Below are 22696 nucleotides of genomic sequence, written 5' to 3' on the forward strand. Positions count from 1 at the left end.
ACAGACTACTGTCCAGGGTTAGTTGTTGAATGGATCTATAACAGACTGTCCAGGGTTAGTTGTTGAATGGATCTATAACAGACTGTCCAGGGTTAGTTGTTGAATGGATCTATAACAGACTACTGTCCAGGGTTAGTTGTTGAATGGATCTATAACAGACTACTGTCAAATCAAATCAAATCAAATTTATTTATATGTTGAATCAGCTGATATCTCATAACAGAAACCCAGCCTAAAACCCCAAACAGCAAACAATGGGTGTAAAAGCACGGTTAGGAAAAACTCCCTGAATGGCCAAAATCTAGGAAGAAACTAGAGAGGAACCGGTCCATGTGGGGTTAGTCCTCTTCTGGCTGTGGGTGAGATTATAACAGAAAATGACCAGATGTTCAAATGTTCATAAATGACCAGCATGGATCAAATAATAATAAGGCAGAACAGTTGAAACTGGAGCAGCAGCACAGTCAGGTTGTTGAATGGCCATCATGTCAGGTTAGTTGTTGAATGGTCCAGACTCAGGTCCGAGAGAGAAGAAAGAAAGAGGTTAGTTGTGGGGTGGCCAGTCCTCTTCTGGCTGTGCCAGGGTGGAGATCTATAACAGAACTGTCCAAGATGTTCAAATGTTCATAAATGACCAGCATGGTTGAATAATAGTTAGCTGTCCAGGGTTAGTTGTTGAATGGATCTATAACAGACTGTCCAGGGTTAGTTGTTGAATGGATCTATAACAGACTGTCCAGGGTTAGTTGTTGAATGGATCTATAACAGACTACTGTCCAGGGTTAGTTGTTGAATGGATCTATAACAGACTGTCCAGGGTTAGTTGTTGAATGGATCTATAACAGACTGTCCAGGGTTAGTTGTTGAATGGATCTATAACAGACTACTGTCCAGGGTTAGTTGTTGAATGGATCTATAACAGACTACTGTCCAGGGTTAGTTGTTGAATGGATCTATAACAGACTACTGTCCAGGGTTAGTTGTTGAATGGATCTATAACAGACTACTGTCCAGGGTTAGTTGTTGAATGGATCTATAACAGACTACTGTCCAGGGTTAGTTGTTGAATGGATCTATAACAGACTACTGTCCAGGGTTAGTTGTTGAATGGATCTATAACAGACTACTGTCCAGGGTTAGTTGTTGAATGGATCTATAACAGACTGTCCAGGGTTAGTTGTTGAATGGATCTATAACAGACTACTGTCCAGGGTTAGTTGTTGAATGGATCTATAACAGACTGTCCAGGGTTAGTTGTTGAATGGATCTATAACAGACTGTCCAGGGTTAGTTGTTGAATGGATCTATAACAGACTACTGTCCAGGGTTGGTTGTTGAATGGATCTATAACAGACTGTCCAGGGTTAGTTGTTGAATGGATCTATAACAGACTACTGTCCAGGGTTAGTTGTTGAATGGATCTATAACAGACTACTGTCCAGGGTTAGTTGTTGAATGGATCTATAAAAGACTGTCCAGGGTTAGTTGTTGAATGGATCTATAACAGACTGTCCAGGGTTAGTTGTTGAATGGATCTATAACAGACTGTCCAGGGTTAGTTGTTGAATGGATCTATAACAGACTGTCCAGGGTTAGTTGTTGAATGGATCTATAACAGACTGTCCAGGGTTAGTTGTTGAATGGATCTATAACAGACTGTCCAGGGTTAGTTGTTGAATGGATCTATAACAGACTGTCCAGGGTTAGTTGTTGAATGGATCTATAACAGACTGTCCAGGGTTAGTTGTTGAATGGATCTATAACAGACTGTCCAGGGTTAGTTGTTGAATGGATCTATAACAGACTGTCCAGGGTTAGTTGTTGAATGGATCTATATCAAACTACTGTCCAGGGTTAGTTGTTGAATGGATCTATAACAGACTGTCCAGGGTTAGTTGTTGAATGGATCTATAACAGACTGTCCAGGGTTAGTTGTTGAATGGATCTATAACAGACTACTGTCCAGGGTTAGTTGTTGAATGGATCTATAACAGACTACTGTCCAGGGTTAGTTGTTGAATGGATCTATAACAGACTACTGTCCAGGGTTAGTTGTTGAATGGATCTATAACAGACTGTCCAGGGTTAGTTGTTGAATGGATCTATAACAGACTGTCCAGGGTTAGTTGTTGAATGGATCTATAACAGACTGTCCAGGGTTAGTTGTTGAATGGATCTATAACAGACTGTCCAGGGTTAGTTGTTGAATGGATCTATAACAGACTACTGTCCAGGGTTAGTTGTTGAATGGATCTATAACAGACTACTGTCCAGGGTTAGTTGTTGAATGGATCTATAACAGACTGTCCAGGGTTAGTTGTTGAATGGATCTATAACAGACTGTCCAGGGTTAGTTGTTGAATGGATCTATAACAGACTGTCCAGGGTTAGTTGTTGAATGGATCTATAACAGACTACTGTCCAGGGTTAGTTGTTGAATGGATCTATAACAGACTACTGTCCAGGGTTAGTTGTTGAATGGATCTATAACAGACTACTGTCCAGGGTTAGTTGTTGAATGGATCTATAACAGACTGTCCAGGGTTAGTTGTTGAATGGATCTATAACAGACTGTCCAGGGTTAGTTGTTGAATGGATCTATAACAGACTGTCCAGGGTTAGTTGTTGAATGGATCTATAACAGACTGTCCAGGGTTAGTTGTTGAATGGATCTATAACAGACTACTGTCCAGGGTTAGTTGTTGAATGGATCTATAACAGACTACTGTCCAGGGTTAGTTGTTGAATGGATCTATAACAGACTGTCCAGGGTTAGTTGTTGAATGGATCTATAACAGACTGTCCAGGGTTGGATCTATAACAGTTAGTTAGTTGTTGAATGGATCTATAACAGACTACTGTCCAGGGTTAGTTGTTGAATGGATCTATAACAGACTGTCCAGGGTTAGTTGTTGAATGGATCTATATCAAACTACTGTCCAGGGTTAGTTGTTGAATGGATCTATAACAGACTACTGTCCAGGGTTAGTTGTTGAATGGATCTATAACAGACTGTCCAGGGTTAGTTGTTGAATGGATCTATAACAGACTACTGTCCAGGGTTAGTTGTTGAATGGATCTATAACAGACTGTCCAGGGTTAGTTGTTGAATGGATCTATAACAGACTACTGTCCAGGGTTAGTTGTTGAATGGATCTATAACAGACTGTCCAGGGTTAGTTGTTGAATGGATCTATATCAAACTACTGTCCAGGGTTAGTTGTTGAATGGATCTATAACAGACTGTCCAGGGTTAGTTGTTGAATGGATCTATAACAGACTGTCCAGGGTTAGTTGTTGAATGGATCTATAACAGACTGTCCAGGGTTAGTTGTTGAATGGATCTATAACAGACTGTCCAGGGTTAGTTGTTGAATGGATCTATAACAGACTACTGTCCAGGGTTAGTTGTTGAATGGATCTATAACAGACTACTGTCCAGGGTTAGTTGTTGAATGGATCTATAACAGACTGTCCAGGGTTAGTTGTTGAATGGATCTATAACAGACTGTCCAGGGTTAGTTGTTGAATGGATCTATAACAGACTACTGTCCAGGGTTAGTTGTTGAATGGATCTATAACAGACTACTGTCCAGGGTTAGTTGTTGAATGGATCTATAACAGACTACTGTCCAGGGTTAGTTGTTGAATGGATCTATAACAGACTACTGTCCAGGGTTAGTTGTTGAATGGATCTATAACAGACTGTCCAGGGTTAGTTGTTGAATGGATCTATAACAGACTGTCCAGGGTTAGTTGTTGAATGGATCTATAACAGACTACTGTCCAGGGTTAGTTGTTGAATGGATCTATAACAGACTGTCCAGGGTTAGTTGTTGAATGGATCTATAACAGACAGGGTTAGTTGTTGAATGGATCTATAACAGGGTTAGTTGTTGAATGGATCTATAACAGACTGTCCAGGGTTAGTTGTTGAATGGATCTATAACAGACTGTCCAGGGTTAGTTGTTGAATGGATCTATAACAGACTACTGTCCAGGGTTAGTTGTTGAATGGATCTATAACAGACTACTGTCCAGGGTTAGTTGTTGAATGGATCTATAACAGACTACCAGGGTTAGTTGTTGAATGGTCAGACAGGGTTAGTTGTTGAATGGATCTATAACAGACTACTGTCCAGGGTTAGTTGTTGAATGGATCTATAACAGACTACTGTCCAGGGTTAGTTGTTGAATGGATCTATAACAGACTGTCCAGGGTTAGTTGTTGACAGACTACTGTCCAGGGTTAGACTACTGTCCAGGGTTAGTTGTTGAATGGATCTATAACAGACTACTGTCCAGGGTTAGTTGTTGAATGGATCTATAACAGACTACTGTCCAGGGTTAGTTGTTGAATGGATCTATAACAGACTGTCCAGGGTTAGTTGTTGAATGGATCTATAACAGACTACTGTCCAGGGTTAGTTGTTGAATGGATCTATAACAGACTACTGTCCATGGTTAGTTGTTGAATGGATCTATAATAGACAGACTACTGTCCAGGGTTAGTTGTTGAATGGATCTATAACAGACTGTCCAGGGTTAGTTGTTGAATGGATCTATAACAGACTGTCCAGGGTTAGTTGTTGAATGGATCTATAACAGACTGTCCAGGGTTAGTTGTTGAATGGATCTATAACAGACTACTGTCCAGGGTTAGTTGTTGAATGGATCTATAACAGACTACTGTCCAGGGTTAGTTGTTGAATGGATCTATAACAGACTGTCCAGGGTTAGTTGTTGAATGGATCTATAACAGACTGTCCAGGGTTAGTTGTTGAATGGATCTATAACAGACAGGGTTAGTTGTTGAATGGACTGTCCAGGGTTAGTTGTTGAATGGATCTATAACAGACTGTCCAGGGTTAGTTGTTGAATGGATCTATAACAGACTGTCCAGGGTTAGTTGTTGAATGGATCTATAACAGACTGGTCCAGGGTTAGTTGTTGAATGGATCTATAACAGACTGTCCAGGGTTAGTTGTTGAATGGATCTATAACAGACTGTCCAGGGTTAGTTGTTGAATGGATCTATAACAGACTGTCCAGGGTTAGTTGTTGAATGGATCTATAACAGACTGTCCAGGGTTAGTTGTTGAATGGATCTATATCAAACTACTGTCCAGGGTTAGTTGTTGAATGGATCTATAACAGACTGTCCAGGGTTAGTTGTTGAATGGATCTATAACAGACTGTCCAGGGTTAGTTGTTGAATGGATCTATAACAGACTACTGTCCAGGGTTAGTTGTTGAATGGATCTATAACAGACTGTCCAGGGTTAGTTGTTGAATGGATCTATAACAGACTACTGTCCAGGGTTAGTTGTTGAATGGATCTATAACAGACTGTCCAGGGTTAGTTGTTGAATGGATCTATAACAGACTACTGTCCAGGGTTAGTTGTTGAATGGATCAGGGTTAGTTGTTGAATGGATCTATAACAGACTGTCCAGGGTTAGTTGTTGAATGGATCTATAACAGACTACTGTCCAGGGTTAGTTGTTGAATAACAGACTGTCAGGGTTAGTTGTTGAATGGATCTATAACAGACTGTCCAGGGTTAGTTGTTGAATGGATCTATAACAGACTACTATCCAGGGTTAGTTGTTGAATGGATCTTTATCAAACTACTGTCCAGGGTTAGTTGTTGAATGAATCTATTTAATCATTAACGTCAGTATTATACACACCTGGCATGGTACACCAGGTGAGTGGGAGCACTAATTAAGGTTATACGACAGTTAGTATGATAACAAAGGGAAAGGGTAACCTAGGTAACCTAAACCGTCCATACAAACAGTACAGTTTACCACCATGTTTACTGACCCGACAAAATACAGGTGGAAAAAAAACTAATTAGGTAGAGAATGTGTGTTTAATTTCATCTCGTTTTAGATCAGCAAAGGTGTAGGGAACAAATAAGCAGATTAAGTCTAAATGAGATATTAATAAACAACTTGACTATGAAAACATTATAATTGAATAAGTAGTCAAGTACAGGAAAGAACATGACAGGTATGTGTGTTGTAAAAATGTTCAAATATTACTGTTCGTGTAAAAAAAGAAAAGAAGAAGAATGTGTAGCCTGTAAGAGAACAACAAGAGCATGTATCTTTGGCACAACTGCAGACTGATAAGGGACTACTCATAAAACCTAGACGTAGTAGGGGAACTTCAGACGTGGCCATAAAGAGAGAGGGCACTGGAGATCTGAGGGACAGAGTGGAGTGGAGGAGGTCTGTCTGTCTGTCTGTCTGTCTGTCTGTCTGTCTGTCTGTCTGTCTGTCTGTCTGTCTGTCTGTCTGTCTGTCTGTCTGTCTGTCTGTCTGTCTGTCTGTCTGTCTGTCTGTCTGCCTGCCTGTCTGTCTGTCTGTCTGTCTGTCTGTCTGTCTGTCTGTCTGTCTGTCTGTCTGTCTGTCTGTCTGTCTGTCTGTCTGTCTGTCTGTCTGTCTGTCTGTCTGCCTGCCTGCCTGTCTGTCTGTCTGTCTGTCTGTCTGTCTGTCTGTCTGTCTGTCTGTCTGTCTGTCTGTCTGTCTGTCTGTCTGTCTGTCTGTCTGTCTGTCTGTCTGTCTGTCTGTCTGTCTGTCTGTGTCACGTTCTGACCATAGTTCTGTTGTGTTTTCCCTGTTTTAGTGTTGGTCAGAACGTGAGCTGGGTATTCTATGTTGTGTGTCTAGTTTGTCCGTTTCTATGTATGACCTGATATGGTTCTCAATCAGAGGCAGGTGTTAGTTGTTGTCTCTGATTGGGAACCATATTTAGGTAGCTGGTTTTGTGTTAGGGTTTGTGGGTGATTGATTCTTGTCTTTGTGTCTATGCACCAGATAGGACTGTTTTCGTGTTTCACATTCATCGTTTTGTATTCTGTTCATGTTGAGTTACCTTATTAAAATAACATGAACTCTAACCACGCTGCGTTTTGGTCCGCCTCTCCTTCCCAGGAAGAAAGCCGTTACAGTCTGTCTAAAAAAAGAACATAATGTGTAGCCATAACACAGCGAAACGAATAAACGGCCCCTGGACGTCTTGGACCTATTGATGGAACATAACTTCACAAAGAGTTTCAACACCCTGGTTTTCAAGTGGGTTTTTAAATGAAATAAATATATTCACCTTTAGTCTCGTAAGAGACCAAAAAGAGCGTCTGTGAATTCTCCGGTGTGTGAGTTTCAATTCTGTCAATTCAGAAATCTATGTAACACTAATAATGAATGCTATCCTAAGACTTTAGAAACAAATGACTTTTTGAATTGACTGAATTTATACGGGAACTGACGTGTGTGAAAAGAAAGGTACACTGAGGGAGGTCAAAACAACGCCCGACAACTCCTCTCCTCTTCCTGTCCTTCCTGTGAGCTGGTCGGCCCCGACAACTCCTCTCCTCTTCCTGTCCTTCCTGTGAGCTGGTCGGCCCAGGCAATTGCTCTCCTATTCCTGTCCTTCCTGTGAGCTGGTCGGCTCCGACAACTCCTCTCCTCTTCCTGTCCTTCCTGTGAGCTGGTCGGCCCCGACAACTCCTCTCCTCTTCCTGTCCTTCCTGTGAGCTGGTCGGCCCCGACAACTCCTCTCCTCTTCCTGTCCTTCCTGTGAGCTGGTCGGCCCCGACAACTCCTCTCCTCTTCCTGTCCTTCCTGTGAGCTGGTCGGCTAAATGCCATCTCTGGAAGGGAAGAGAAAAACAACACATACAAGCTTAACATAATATGACACCAGAAAAGCTGAGATTTATGTTAACTAAATACTGCTTGGAGGAGAGCCTCTGCTGAAATGAGTTGAGTGGATCTGGGGGCTGGTACCTCCGATGACGCCTGGTGTGACGACGTTCCTCTTCGTTTCTCTCTCTGTATCTCTCCACGGCCACATCCTGTTCAACGAGGTCCTCAGTGGTCACTTCCGCGAGGTTCATAATAATCTCAGGTGGTCCTAGATCCAGAGGTGCTTCCTCCATTTCATCATCTTCCATGGCTGCACCGCTGGTGGTCATACCTATGGATGATGTAGAAGTTGTAGAGGGTCTCTCTGCACCGGTGGAGGATGATGTAGACGTTGTAGAAGGTCTCTCTGCACCGGTGGTGGTCATACCTATGGATGATGTAGACGTTGTAGAGGGTCTCTCTGCACCGGTGGAGGTCATACCTATGGATGATGTAGACGTTGTAGAGGGTCTCTCTGCACCGGTGGAGGTCATACCTATGGATGATGTAGACGTTGTAGAGGGTCTCTCTGCACCGGTGGAGGTCATACCTATGGACGATGTGGATGTTGTAGAGGGTCTCTGCACCGGTGGAGGATGATGTGGACGTTGTAGAGGGTCTCTGCACCGGTGGAGGTCATACCTATGGATGATGTAGACGTTGTAGAGGGTCTCTCTGCACCGGTGGCGGTCATACCTATGGATGATGTAGACGTTGTAGAGGGTCTCTCTGCACCGGTGGAGGTCATACCTATGGATGATGTAGACGTTGTAGAGGGTCTCTCTGCACCGGTGGAGGTCATACCTATGGATGATGTAGACGTTATAGAGGGTCTCTCTGCACCGGTGGAGGTCATACCTATGGATGATGTGGACGTTGTAGAGGGTCTCTGCACCGGTGGAGGTCATACCTATGGATGATGTGGACGTTGTAGAGGGTCTCTCTGCACCGGTGGAGGTCATACCTATGGATGATGTAGACGTTGTAGAGGGTCTCTCTGCACCGGTGGAGGTCATACCTATGGATGATTTCCACTCGTTGCCCTAGGCAACAATGGGCAACAATGGATGGGCAACAATGGGCAACAATGGGAGCACCCTACTAGGCAACAATGGATCCAGAACTGAAAGAACGTGGCAGAAGCTCCAAGGCTGCTGGACTGAAGCTGCTGACCTGAAGCTGCTCACCCAGACCTCTTCTTCTCTTTCTCTGCCCTTCTCTCTCTCTCTGATACCTGTCCCCGAGTCCTCTCCACTTCCTTCTACAGTCTTCTTCTACATAGACATAAACATGATAACCCAAACCATTATCTAGCATAACTATAGTTATTAGATAGCTATAATGGACATGTCACCTACAGTACACATGTTATGCAGGTGAATGAGGACCCAAAAGCGACTTGGCGAAAACAGAGTCTTTAATCCAGTAAAGGAAATAGCAATACTCCTAGACAAATCGGAGCGGTAAATAAAGCATAAAAAACAATTCCACTCGTAATGACGAGAACTGACTGGAGACTCGATCATAAACTGCAGGTTGCCTCGGGAAGGCACTTGACCGTAGCAGACTCAGACACCTGCTCACCACGCAGCATCTGAGGGAAACACGACACGACAGGGCGATACAAAGACACAGCACGGTGAACAATATACAAGGATCCGACAGGACAGAAACGGAAAACAAGGGGAGAAATAGGGACTCTAATCAGGGGAAAAGATAGGGAACAGGAGTGGAAAGACTAAATGATTGATTAGGGGAATAGGAACAGCTGGGAGCAGGAACGGAACGAAAGAGAGAAGAGAGAGAGGGAGGGAGAGAGAAAAAAGGGAACGAACCTAAAAAGACCAGCAGGGGGAAAACGAACAGAAGGAAAAGCAAAATGACAAGACAATATAAGACAAAACATGACAACACATAGACACACACACACGGTTATCTGACCAAATGATCAGGGGTACAGTAGTATCTATCATTTCTATTACTATTTATCGAGCACTCTTTCACACATGATTATTTGGTAAATTTATCAGGGGTAGTAACTAGCATCATTTCTATTACTATTTATCGAGCACTCTTTCACACATGATTATTTGGTAAATTTATCAGGGGTAGTAACTAGCATGATTTATATTACTATTTATTTCACACACACAAACACCTCATTGGCTAGGTTAGCGAGCTAACGCTAACTAGCCACATCTAGCACAAGCTCACTGCTAAACTGACCTGGCAATCCTACGATCGTGGACCATTGTCTCCAAGCAGCATTTTGTTGTGTTTATACTGCAAAAATGATTCTCTCCTCCATGTGTTCAACCGCATGTGACCATCTGTAAAAGGTACCTGCATCAGTATACCAGCTGTGTAAAAGGTACCTGCATCAGTATAGCTGCCCAGCTGTGTAAAAGGTACCTGCATCAGTATACCAGCTGTGTAAAAGGTACCTGCATCAGTATACCAGCTGTGTAAAAGGTACCTGCATCAGTATAGCAGCTGTGTAAAAGGTACCTGCATCAGTATAGCTGCCTAGCTGTGTAAAAGGTACCTGCATCAGTATAGCAGCTGTGTAAAAGGTACCTGCACCAGTATAGCTGCCCAGCTGTGTAAAAGGTACCTGCATCAGTATACCAGCTGTGTAAAAGGTACCTGCATCAGTATACCAGCTGTGTAAAAGGTACCTGCATCAGTATAGCAGCTGTGTAAAAGATACCTGCATCAGTATACCAGCTGTGTAAAAGGTACCTGCATCAGTATACCAGCTGTGTAAAAGGTACCTGCATCAGTATAGCAGCTGTGTAAAAGATACCTGCATCAGTATAGCTGCCTAGCTGTGTAAAAGGTACCTGCATCAGAATAGCTGCCTAGCTGTGTAAAAGGTACCTGCATCAGAATAGCTGCCTAGCTGTGTATAATGTTACGCAGCAGTGACGCATGACGCAGTCGGTGTGTTCGAAGCGTAAGACAGCGCTACAGGGAGACAGGACGGACAGCTGATTGTCCTCACAGTGGCAGACCACGTGTAACAACACCTGCACAGGATCGGTACATCCAAACATCACACCTGCAGGACAGGTACAGGATGGCAACAACAACTGCCCGAGTTACACCAGGAACGCACAAATCCTCCATCAGTGCTCAGACTGTCCGCAATAGGCTGAGAGAGGCTGGACTGAGGGCTGGTAGACCTGTTGTAAGGCAGGTCCTCACCAGATATCACTGACAACAACGTCGCCTATGGGCACAAACCCACTGTCGCTGGGCCAGACAGGACTGGCAAAAAGTGCTCTTCACTAACGAGTTGCGGTTTTGTCTCACCAGGGGTCGATGGTCGGATTCGCGTTTATCATCGAAGGAATGAGCGTTACACGAGGCCTGTACTCTGGAGTGGGATCGATTTGGAGGTGGAGGGTCCGTCATGGTCTGGGGCGGTGTGTCACAGCATCATCGGACTGAGCTTGTGGTCATTGCAGGCAATCTCAACGCTGTGCATTACAGGGAAGACATCCTCCTCCCTCATGTGGTACCCTTCCTGCAGGCTCTTCCTGACATGACCCTCCAGCATGGCAATGCCACCAGCCATACTGCTCGTTCTGTGCGTGATTTCTTGCAAGACAGGAATGTCAGTGTTCTGCCATGGCCAGCGAAGAGCCCGGATCTCAATCCCACTGAGCACATCTGGGACATGTTGGATCGGAGGGTGAGGGCTAGGGCCATTCCCCCCAGAAATGTCCAGGAACTTGCAGGTGCCTTGGTGGAAGAGTGGGGTAACATCTCACAGCAAGAACTGGCAAATCTGGTGCAGTCCATGAGGAGGAGATGCACTGCAGTACTTAATATCTTGTGTGGCCACCAGCTGCATTGACTGTTACATTTGTTTTTGAACTCCCCCCTTGTTCAGGGACACCTCATTCCATTGCTGTTAGTCACATGTCTGTGGAACTTGTTCAGGGACACCTCATTCCATTGCTGTTAGTCACATGTCTGTGGAACTTGTTCAGTTTTTATGTGGTTGAATCTTATATTTTACAAATATTTATACATGGAAGAATTGTTGGAGCTCTGGTGAACTCCATGCCCAAGAGGGTTAAGGCAGTGCTGGAAAATGATGGTGGCCACACAAAATATTGACCCTTTAGGCCCAATTTGGACATTTTCCCTTAGGGGTGTACTCACTTTTGTTGCCAGTGGTTTAGACATTAATGGCTGTGTGTTGAGTTATTTTGAGGGGACAGCAAATTTACACTGTTATACAAGCTGTACACTCACCACTTTACATTGTAGCAAAGTGCCATTTCTTCAGTGTTGTCACATGAAAAGATATACTCAAATATTTACAAAAATGTGAGGGGTGTACTTACTTTTGTGATATTCTGTATATACTACAAGAACTCCGTATATAAACTCCATATATAAACTCCATATATAAACTCCATATATTCTATATATAAACTCCATATATAAACTCCATATATAAACTCCATATTTATACTCCATATATAAACTCCATGTATAAACTCCATATATTCTATATATAAACTCCATATATAAACTCCATATATAAACTCCATATTTATACTCCATATATAAACTCCATATATAAACTCCATATTTATACTCCATATATAAACTCCATATATAAACTCCATATATAAACTCCATATATAAACTCCATATATAAACTCCATATTTATACTCCATATATAAACTCCATATATAAACTCCATATATAAACTCCATATATAAACTCCATATATAAACTCCATATATTCTATATATAAACTCCATATATAAACTCCATATATAAACTCCATATTTATACTCCATATATAAACTCCATGTATAAACTCCATATATTCTATATATAAACTCCATATATAAACTCCATATATAAACTCCATATATAAACTCCATATATAAACTCCATATATAAACTCCATATATAAACCCCATATATAAACTCCATATATAAACTCTATGTATAAACTCCATATATTCTATATATAAACTCCATATATAAACTCCATATATAAACTCCATATATAAACTCCATGTATAAACTCCCTCTCACCCCACCCCCCCTAAGTTTTAGATGCACTATTGTTAAGTGACTGTCCCACTGGATGTCATAAGGTGAATGCACCAATTTGTAAGTCGCTCTGGATAAGAGCGTCTGCTAAATGACTTAAATGTAAATGTAAATGTAAACTCCATGTATAAACTCCATATATAAACTCCATATATAAACTCCATATATAAACTCCATATATAAACTCCATGTATAAACTCCATATATAAACTCCATATATAAACTCCATATATAAACTCCATATATAAACCCCATATATAAACTCCATATATAAACTCCATATATAAACTCCATGTATAAACTCCATATATAAACTCCATATATAAACTCCATATATAAACTCCATATATAAACTCCATGTATAAACTCCATATATAAACTCCATATATAAACTCCATATATAAACTCCATATATAAACTCCATGTATAAACTCCATATATAAACTCCATATATAAACTCCATATATAAACTCCATATATAAACTCCATATATAAACTCCATATATAAACTCCATGTATAAACTCCATATATAAACTCCATATATAAACTCCATGTATAAACTCCATATATATACTCCATGTATAAACTCCATGTATAAACTCCATATATAAACTCCATATATAAACTCCATATATAAACTCCTTATATATTCTCCATATATAAACTCCATATATTCTATATATAAACTCCATATATAAACTCCATATATAAACTCCATATATAAACTCCATATATAAACTCCATATATAAACCCCATATATAAACTCCATATATAAACTCCATGTATAAACTCCATATATTCTATATATAAACTCCATATATAAACTCCATGTATAAACTCCATATATTCTATATATAAACTCCATATATAAACTCCATATATAAACTCCATATATAAACTCCATGTATAAACTCCATATATTCTATATATAAACTCCATATATAAACTCCATGTATAAACTCCATATATTCTATATATAAACTCCATATATAAACTCCATATATAAACTCCATATATAAACTCCATATATAAACTCCTTATATATTCTCCATATATAAACTCCATATATTCTATATATAAACTCCATATATAAACTCCATATATAAACTCCATATATAAACTCCATATACTCCATATATAAACTCCATATATAAACTCCATATATAAACTCCATATATAAACCCCATATATAAACTCCATATATAAACTCCATATATAAACTCCATATATAAACTCCATATATAAACCCCATATATAAACTCCATATATAAACCCCATATATAAACTCCATATATAAACTCCATATATAAACTCCATATATAAACTCCATATATAAACTCCATATATAAAACCCATATATAAACTCCATATATAAACTCCATATATAAACTCCATATATAAACTCCATATATAAACTCCATATATAAACTCCATATATAAACCCCATATATAAACTCCATATATAAACTCCATATATAAACTCCATATATAAACTCCATATATAAACTCCATATATAAACTCCATATATAAACCCCATATATAAACTCCATATATAAACTCCATATATAAACTCCATATACTCCATATATAAACTCCATATATAAACTCCATATATAAACTCCTTATATATTCTCCATATATAAACTCCATATATAAACTCCATATATAAACTCCTTATATATTCTCCATATATAAACTCCATATATAAACTCCTTATATATTCTCCATATATAAACTCCATATATAAACTCCATATATAAACTCCATATATAAACTCCATATATAAACTCCATATATAAACTCCTTATATATTCTCCATATATAAACTCCATATATAAACTCCTTATATATTCTCCATATATAAACTCCATATATAAGCTCCTTATATATTCTCCATATATAAACTCCATATATAAACTCTTTATATATTCTCCATATATAAACTCCATATATAAACTCCATATATAAACTCCATATATAAACTCCTTATATATTCTCCATATATAAACTCCATATATAAACTCCATATATAAACTCCATATATAAACTCCATATATAAACTCCATATATAAACTCCTTATATATTCTCCATATATAAACTCCATATAACTCCATATACATTTCTATTTAATCCTTAGGTACTTTAAAATGTAATTAAAGTATAATATTTAATACGGAAACAAGTATGTTCAATAGGAAAGTAAAATTAGCAGGTGTGTGTTTTCTTCGTTGCACGCACAGACTGATTTACGAAACTGACTCACCGTACTAAAACTCACAATTCTTCCTTCTTTGGGAATAAACATGCCTGAAACCTGCTGCCACCTAGTGAAAGCAGCAGGAATTGCATATGACCCATAGCTTTCCATTGTAAGAGCATGGGATCAGAAAAAAAATACAAATTCTGGCTGGTTTTTCTTTGGAATTTTCTCCTACCATATCAACTGTTTTATAGACTCATACATAATTTGAACATTTCTACAGACTTCAAGGTGTTTTCCATCCACCATTTTCAAAGTCAGCTATGAATTCAAACTGTACAAATGTACCTTTACAGAAATGCACGAAATAACATTCCCGTTTCTAGCTGTGACTCTACGGGTGTCCCTATACCGGGACAGTTGGCTGCGCTATTGTGAAGTCTTGTATGTGCAGAAAGCTTCAATTCTTGTTAATCTAACTGCACTGTCCAATTTACAGTAGCTATTACAGTGAAATAATACCATGACTGTTGTAAGTAACAGCAAACTTTCCAGGACATAGACATGTCTTATATGTGCTGAAAGCCTAAATTATTGTTAATCTACCTGCACTGTCCAATTTACAGTAGCTATTACAGTGAAATAATACCATGCTGTTGTTTGAGGAGAATGCACAACAACAAACAACGTATCATGGCAACTGGTTTGATACATTCACCTCTGAAGGTCAATAATGTACTTACATTCAGTAATCTGGCTCTGATTTGTCATCCTGAGGGTCTCGGAGATAAAATGTAGCATTGTTTTGTTTGATCAAATCTATTTTTATATTCATATGTAGAAACTGGGTTCTACAGTTTGAACCCCTCCTGTCTCTGGCTCCGCACCCACCCCATCCGGCCATCTCGATGTGTGAAAGTTAGTGTATAAGCTAATGATCCATAATGTATGACATTCCTAGGACGGTGTAAACTAAAAATGTGTATTACCATATCACTTTGTATGTTCTCTATAGTAATGTACTTGAAAATGTATCAATTGACCAATTCAGCACATTTGGCAAGCAAACTTGATACAAAATATTGCCCAACATTGTTTCACTGGATCAATCTGAAGCTTTGCACACACTGCTGCCATCTAGTGGCCAACATCGAAATCATTACGGCTTTTCTCTTGCATTTCAAAGAGGATGAAAAAAAAGAGACGTTTTGATCTTTGTATTATCTTTTACCAGATCTAATGTGTTATATTCTCTTACATTAATTTCACGTTTCCACAAACTTCAAAGTGTTTCCTTTCAAATGGCATCAAGAATATGCATATCCTTACTTCAGGTCCTGAGCTACAGGCAGTTAGATTTGGGTATGTCATTTGAGGAGGAAATGGAAAATAAGTGATCACTATATTTGTAATATTAGACTTAAGCAATCATGACTAGGGTACGAGGTCGGCCTAATGAACTAATATCCCCCAAATAATTAGAGTAGGAATCACTTCAAGCATTAGGCCTTTGGACTGGTGTAAAACAGACCACACATCCACACCACCCTTACTGACTGGTGTTAGACACAGTACCACACCACCCTTACTGACTGGTGTAAAACAGACCACACATCCACACCACCCTTACTGACTGGTGTAAAACAGACCACACATCCACACCACCCTTACTGACTGGTGTTAGACAGACCACACATCCACACCACCCTTACTGACTGGTGTTAGACACAGTAACCACACATCCACACTACCCTTACTAACTGGTGTTAGACACAGTACCACACCACCCTTACTGACTGGTGTCAGACACAGTACCACACCACCCTTACTGACTGGTGTCAGACACAGTACCACACCACCCTTACTGACTGGTGTAAAACAGACCACACATCCACACCACCCTTACTGACTGGTGTTAGACACAGTACCACACCACCCTTACTGACTGGTGTAAAACAGACCACACATCCACACCACCCTTACTGACTGGTGTAAAACAGACCACACATCCACACCACCCTTACTGACTGGTGTTAGACAGACCACACATCCACACCACCCTTACTGACTGGTGTTAGACACAGTAACCACACATCCACACTACCCTTACTAACTGGTGTTAGACACAGTACCACACCACCCTTACTGACTGGTGTCAGACACAGTACCACACCACCCTTACTGACTGGTGTCAGACACAGTACCACACCACCCTTACTGACTGGTGTAAAACAGACCACACATCCACACCACCCTTACTGACTGGTGTTAGACACAGTACCACACCACCCTTACTGACTGGTGTAAAACAGACCACACATCCACACCACCCTTACTGACTGGTGTAAAACAGACCACACATCCACACCACCCTTACTGACTGGTGTTAGACAGACCACACATCCACACCACCCTTACTGACTGGTGTTAGACACAGTAACCACACATCCACACTACCCTTACTAACTGGTGTTAGACACAGTACCACACCACCCTTACTGACTGGTGTCAGACACAGTACCACACCACCCTTACTGACTGGTGTCAGACACAGTACCACACCACCCTTACTGACTGGTGTAAAACAGACCACACATCCACACCACCCTTACTGACTGGTGTTAGACACAGTACCACACCACCCTTACTGACTGGTGTAAAACAGACCACACATCCACACCACCCTTACTGACTGGTGTTAGACACAGTACCACACCACCCTTACTGACTGGTGTAAAACAGACCACACATCCACACCACCCTTACTGACTGGTGTAAAACAGACCACACATCCACACCACCCTTACTGACTGGTGTTAGACAGACCACACATCCACACCACCCTTACTGACTGGTGTTAGACACAGTAACCACACATCCACACTACCCTTACTAACTGGTGTTAGACACAGTACCACACCACCCTTACTGACTGGTGTCAGACACAGTACCACACCACCCTTACTGACTGGTGTCAGACACAGTACCACACCACCCTTACTGACTGTGTAAAACAGACCACACATCCACACCACCCTTACTGACTGGTGTTAGACACAGTACCACACCACCCTTACTGACTGGTGTAAAACAGACCACACATCCACACCACCCTTACTGACTGGTGTAAAACAGACCACACACCACACCACCCTTACTGACTGGTGTTAGACAGACCACACATCCACACCACCCTTACTGACTGGTGTTAGACACAGTAACCACACATCCACACTACCCTTACTAACTGGTGTTAGACACAGTACCACACCACCCTTACTGACTGGTGTCAGACACAGTACCACACCACCCTTACTGACTGGTGTCAGACACAGTACCACACCACCCTTACTGACTGGTGTAAAACAGACCACACATCCACACCACCCTTACTGACTGGTGGTAGACACAGTACCACACCACCCTTACTGACTGGTGTAAAACAGACCACACATCCACACCACCCTTACTGACTGGTGTTAGACACAGTACCACACCACCCTTACTGACTGGTGTAAAACAGACCACACATCCACACCACCCTTACTGACTGGTGTAAAACAGACCACACATCCACACCACCCTTACTGACTGGTGTTAGACAGACCACACATCCACACCCCCCTTACTGACTGGTGTTAGACACAGTAACCACACATCCACACTACCCTTACTAACTGGTGTTAGACACAGTACCACACCACCCTTACTGACTGGTGTCAGACACAGTACCACACCACCCTTACTGACTGGTGTCAGACACAGTACCACACCACCCTTACTGACTGGTGTAAAACAGACCACACATCCACACCACCCTTACTGACTGGTGTTAGACACAGTACCACACCACCCTTACTGACTGGTGTAAAACAGACCACACATCCACACCACCCTTACTGACTGGTGTTAGACACAGTACCACACCACCCTTACTGACTGGTGTAAAACAGACCACACATCCACACCACCCTTACTGACTGGTTTTAGACAGACCACACATCCACACCACCCTTACTGACTGGTGTTAGACACAGTAACCACACATCCACACTACCCTTACTAACTGGTGTTAGACACAGTACCACACCACCCTTACTGACTGGTGTCAGACACAGTACCACACCACCCTTACTGACTGGTGTCAGACACAGTACCACACCACCCTTACTGACTGGTGTAAAACAGACCACACATCCACACCACCCTTACTGACTGGTGTTAGACACAGTACCACACCACCCTTACTGACTGGTGTTAGACACAGTAACCACACATCCACACTACCCTTACTAACTGGTGTTAGACACAGTACCACACCACCCTTACTGACTGGTGTCAGACACAGTACCACACCACCCTTACTGACTGGTGTCAGACACAGTACCACACCACCCTTACTGACTGGTGTAAAACAGACCACACATCCACACCACCCTTACTGACTGGTGTTAGACACAGTACCACACCACCCTTACTGACTGGTGTCAGACACAGTACCACACCGCCCTTACTGACTGGTGTAAAACAGACCACACATCCACACCACCTTTACTGACTGGTGTTAGACACAGTACCACACCACGCTTACTGACTGGTGTTAGACACAGTACCACACCACCCTTACTGACTGGTGTCAGACACAGTACCACACCACCCTTACTGACTGGTGTAAAACAGACCACACATCCACACCACCCTTACTGACTGGTGTAAAACAGACCACACATCCACACCACCCTTACTGACTGGTGTTAGACACAGTACCACACCACCCTTACTGACTGGTGTAAAACAGACCACACATCCACACCACCCTTACTGACTGGTGTTAGACACAGTAACCACACATCCACACCACCCTTACTGACTGGTGTAAAACAGACCACACATCCACACCACCTTTACTGACTGGTGTTAGACACAGTCCACACCACGCTTACTGACTGGTGTAAGACACAGTAACCACACATCCACACCACCCTTACTGACTGGTGTTAGACACAGTACCACACCACCCATACTGACTGGTGTAAAACAGACCACACATCCACACCACCCTTACTGACTGGTGTAAAACAGACCACACATCCACACCACCCTTACTGACTGGTGTTAGACACAGTACCACACCACTCTTACTGACTGGTAAAACAGACACATCCACACCACCCTTACTGACTGGTGTTAAACAGTACCACACCACCCTTACTGACTGGTGTTAGACACAGTACCACACCACCTTTACTGACTGGTGTTAGACACAGTACCACACCACCCTTACTGACTGGTGTAAAACAGACCACACATCCACACCACCCTTACTGACTGGTGTTAGACACAGTACCATACCACTCTTACTGACTGGTGTCAGACACAGTACCACACCACCCTTACTGACTGGTGTAAAACAGACCACACATCCACACCACCCTTACTGACTGGTGTAAAACAGACCACACATCCACACCACCCTTACTGACTGGTGTTAGACACAGTACCACACCACCCTTACTGACTGGTGTTAGACACAGTACCACACCACCCTTACTGACTGGTGTTAGACACAGTGCCACACCACCCTTACTGACTGGTGTTAGACACAGTACCACACCACCCTTACTGACTGGTGTTAGACACAGTACCACACCACCCTTACTGACTGGTGTCAGACACAGTACCACACCACCCTTACTGACTGGTGTAAAACAGACCACACATCCACACCACCCTTACTGACTGGTGTAACACAGTAACCACACATCCACACCACCCTTACTGACTGGTGTTAGACACAGTACCACACCACCCTTACTGACTGGTGTCAGACACAGTACCACACCACCCTTACTGACTGGTGTTAGAAAACAGACCTTTACTGACACAGTACCACACCACCCTTACTGACTGGTGTTAGACACAGTACCACACCACCCTTACTGACTGGTGTTAGACACAGTACCACAACTTACTGACTGGTGTTAGACACATGCCACACCACCCTTACTGACTGGTGTTAGACACAGTACCACACCACCCTTACTGACTGGTGTCAGACACAGTACCACACCACCCTTACTGACTGGTGTAAAACAGACCACACATCCACACCACCCTTACTGACTGGTGTAAAACAGACCACACATCCACACCACCCTTACTGACTGGTGTCAGACACAGTACCACACCACCCTTACTGACTGGTGTTAGACACAGTACCACCACCACTGACTGGTGTAAAACAGACCACACATACTGACTGTGTCAGACATAATAGCACACCACCCTTACTGAGTAAAACAGACCACACATCCACACCACCATTACTGACTGTAAAACAGACCACACATCCACACCACCCTTGTTAGACACAGTACCACACCACCCTTACTGACTGGTGTCAGACACAGTACCACACCACCCTTACTGACTGGTGTAAAACAGACCACACATCCACACCACCCTTACTGACTGGTGGTGTAAAACAGACCACACATCCACACCACCCTTACTGACTGGTGTTAGACACAGTACCAAACACTGACTGGTGTCAGACACAGTACCACACCACCCTTACTGACTGGTGTTAGACACAGTACCACACCACCCTTACTGACTGGTGTAAAACAGACCACACATCCACACCACCCTTACTGACTGGTGTTAGACACAGTACCACAACAGACTGGTGTCAGACACAGTACCACACCACCCTTACTGACTGGTGTTAGACACAGTACCACACCACCCTTACTGACTGGTGTCAGACACAATACCACACCAGACTGACTGGTGTTAGACACAGTACCACACCACCCTTACTGACTGGTGTTGCAGTAACCACACCACCCTTACTGACTGGTGTTAGACACAGTACCACACCACCTTTACTGACTGGTGTCAGACACAGTACCACACCACCCTTACTGACTGGTGTTAGACACAGTACCACACCACCTTTACTGACTGGTGTCAGACACAGTACCACCCTTACTGACTGGTGTTAGACACAGTACCACACCACCCTTACTGACTGGTGTCAGACACAGTACCACACCACCCTTACTGACTGGTGTTAGACACAGTACCAAACACTGACTGGTGTCAGACACATCCACACCACCCTTACTGACTGGTGTCAAAACAGTACCACACCATACTGACTGGTGTAAAACAGACACACCCTTACTGACTGGTGTTGACTGGTGTTGGACACAGTAACCACACATCCACACCACCCTTACTGACTGTGTTAGACACAGTACCAAACAGACTGGTGTCAGACACAACCACACCACCCTTACTGACTGGTGTAAAACAGACCACACATCCACACCACCCTTACTGACTGGTGTTAGACACAGTACCACACAACCCTTACTGACTGGTGTCAGACACAGTACCACACCACCCTTACTGACTGGTGTTAGACACAGTACCACACCACCTTTACTGACTGGTGTTAGACACAGTACCACACCACCCTTACTGACTGGTGTTAGACACAGTACCACACCACCCTTACTGACTGGTGTTAGACACAGTACCACACCACCCTTACTGACTGGTGTTAGACACAGTGCCACACCACCCTTACTGACTGGTGTTAGACACAGTACCACACCACCCTTACTGACTGGTGTTAGACACAGTACCACACCACCCTTACTGACTGGTGTCAGACACAGTACCACACCACCCTTACTGACT

Source organism: Oncorhynchus gorbuscha, linkage group LG06, assembly GCF_021184085.1.
Source record: "Oncorhynchus gorbuscha isolate QuinsamMale2020 ecotype Even-year linkage group LG06, OgorEven_v1.0, whole genome shotgun sequence".
NCBI classification, from domain to species: Eukaryota; Metazoa; Chordata; class Actinopteri; order Salmoniformes; family Salmonidae; genus Oncorhynchus; species Oncorhynchus gorbuscha.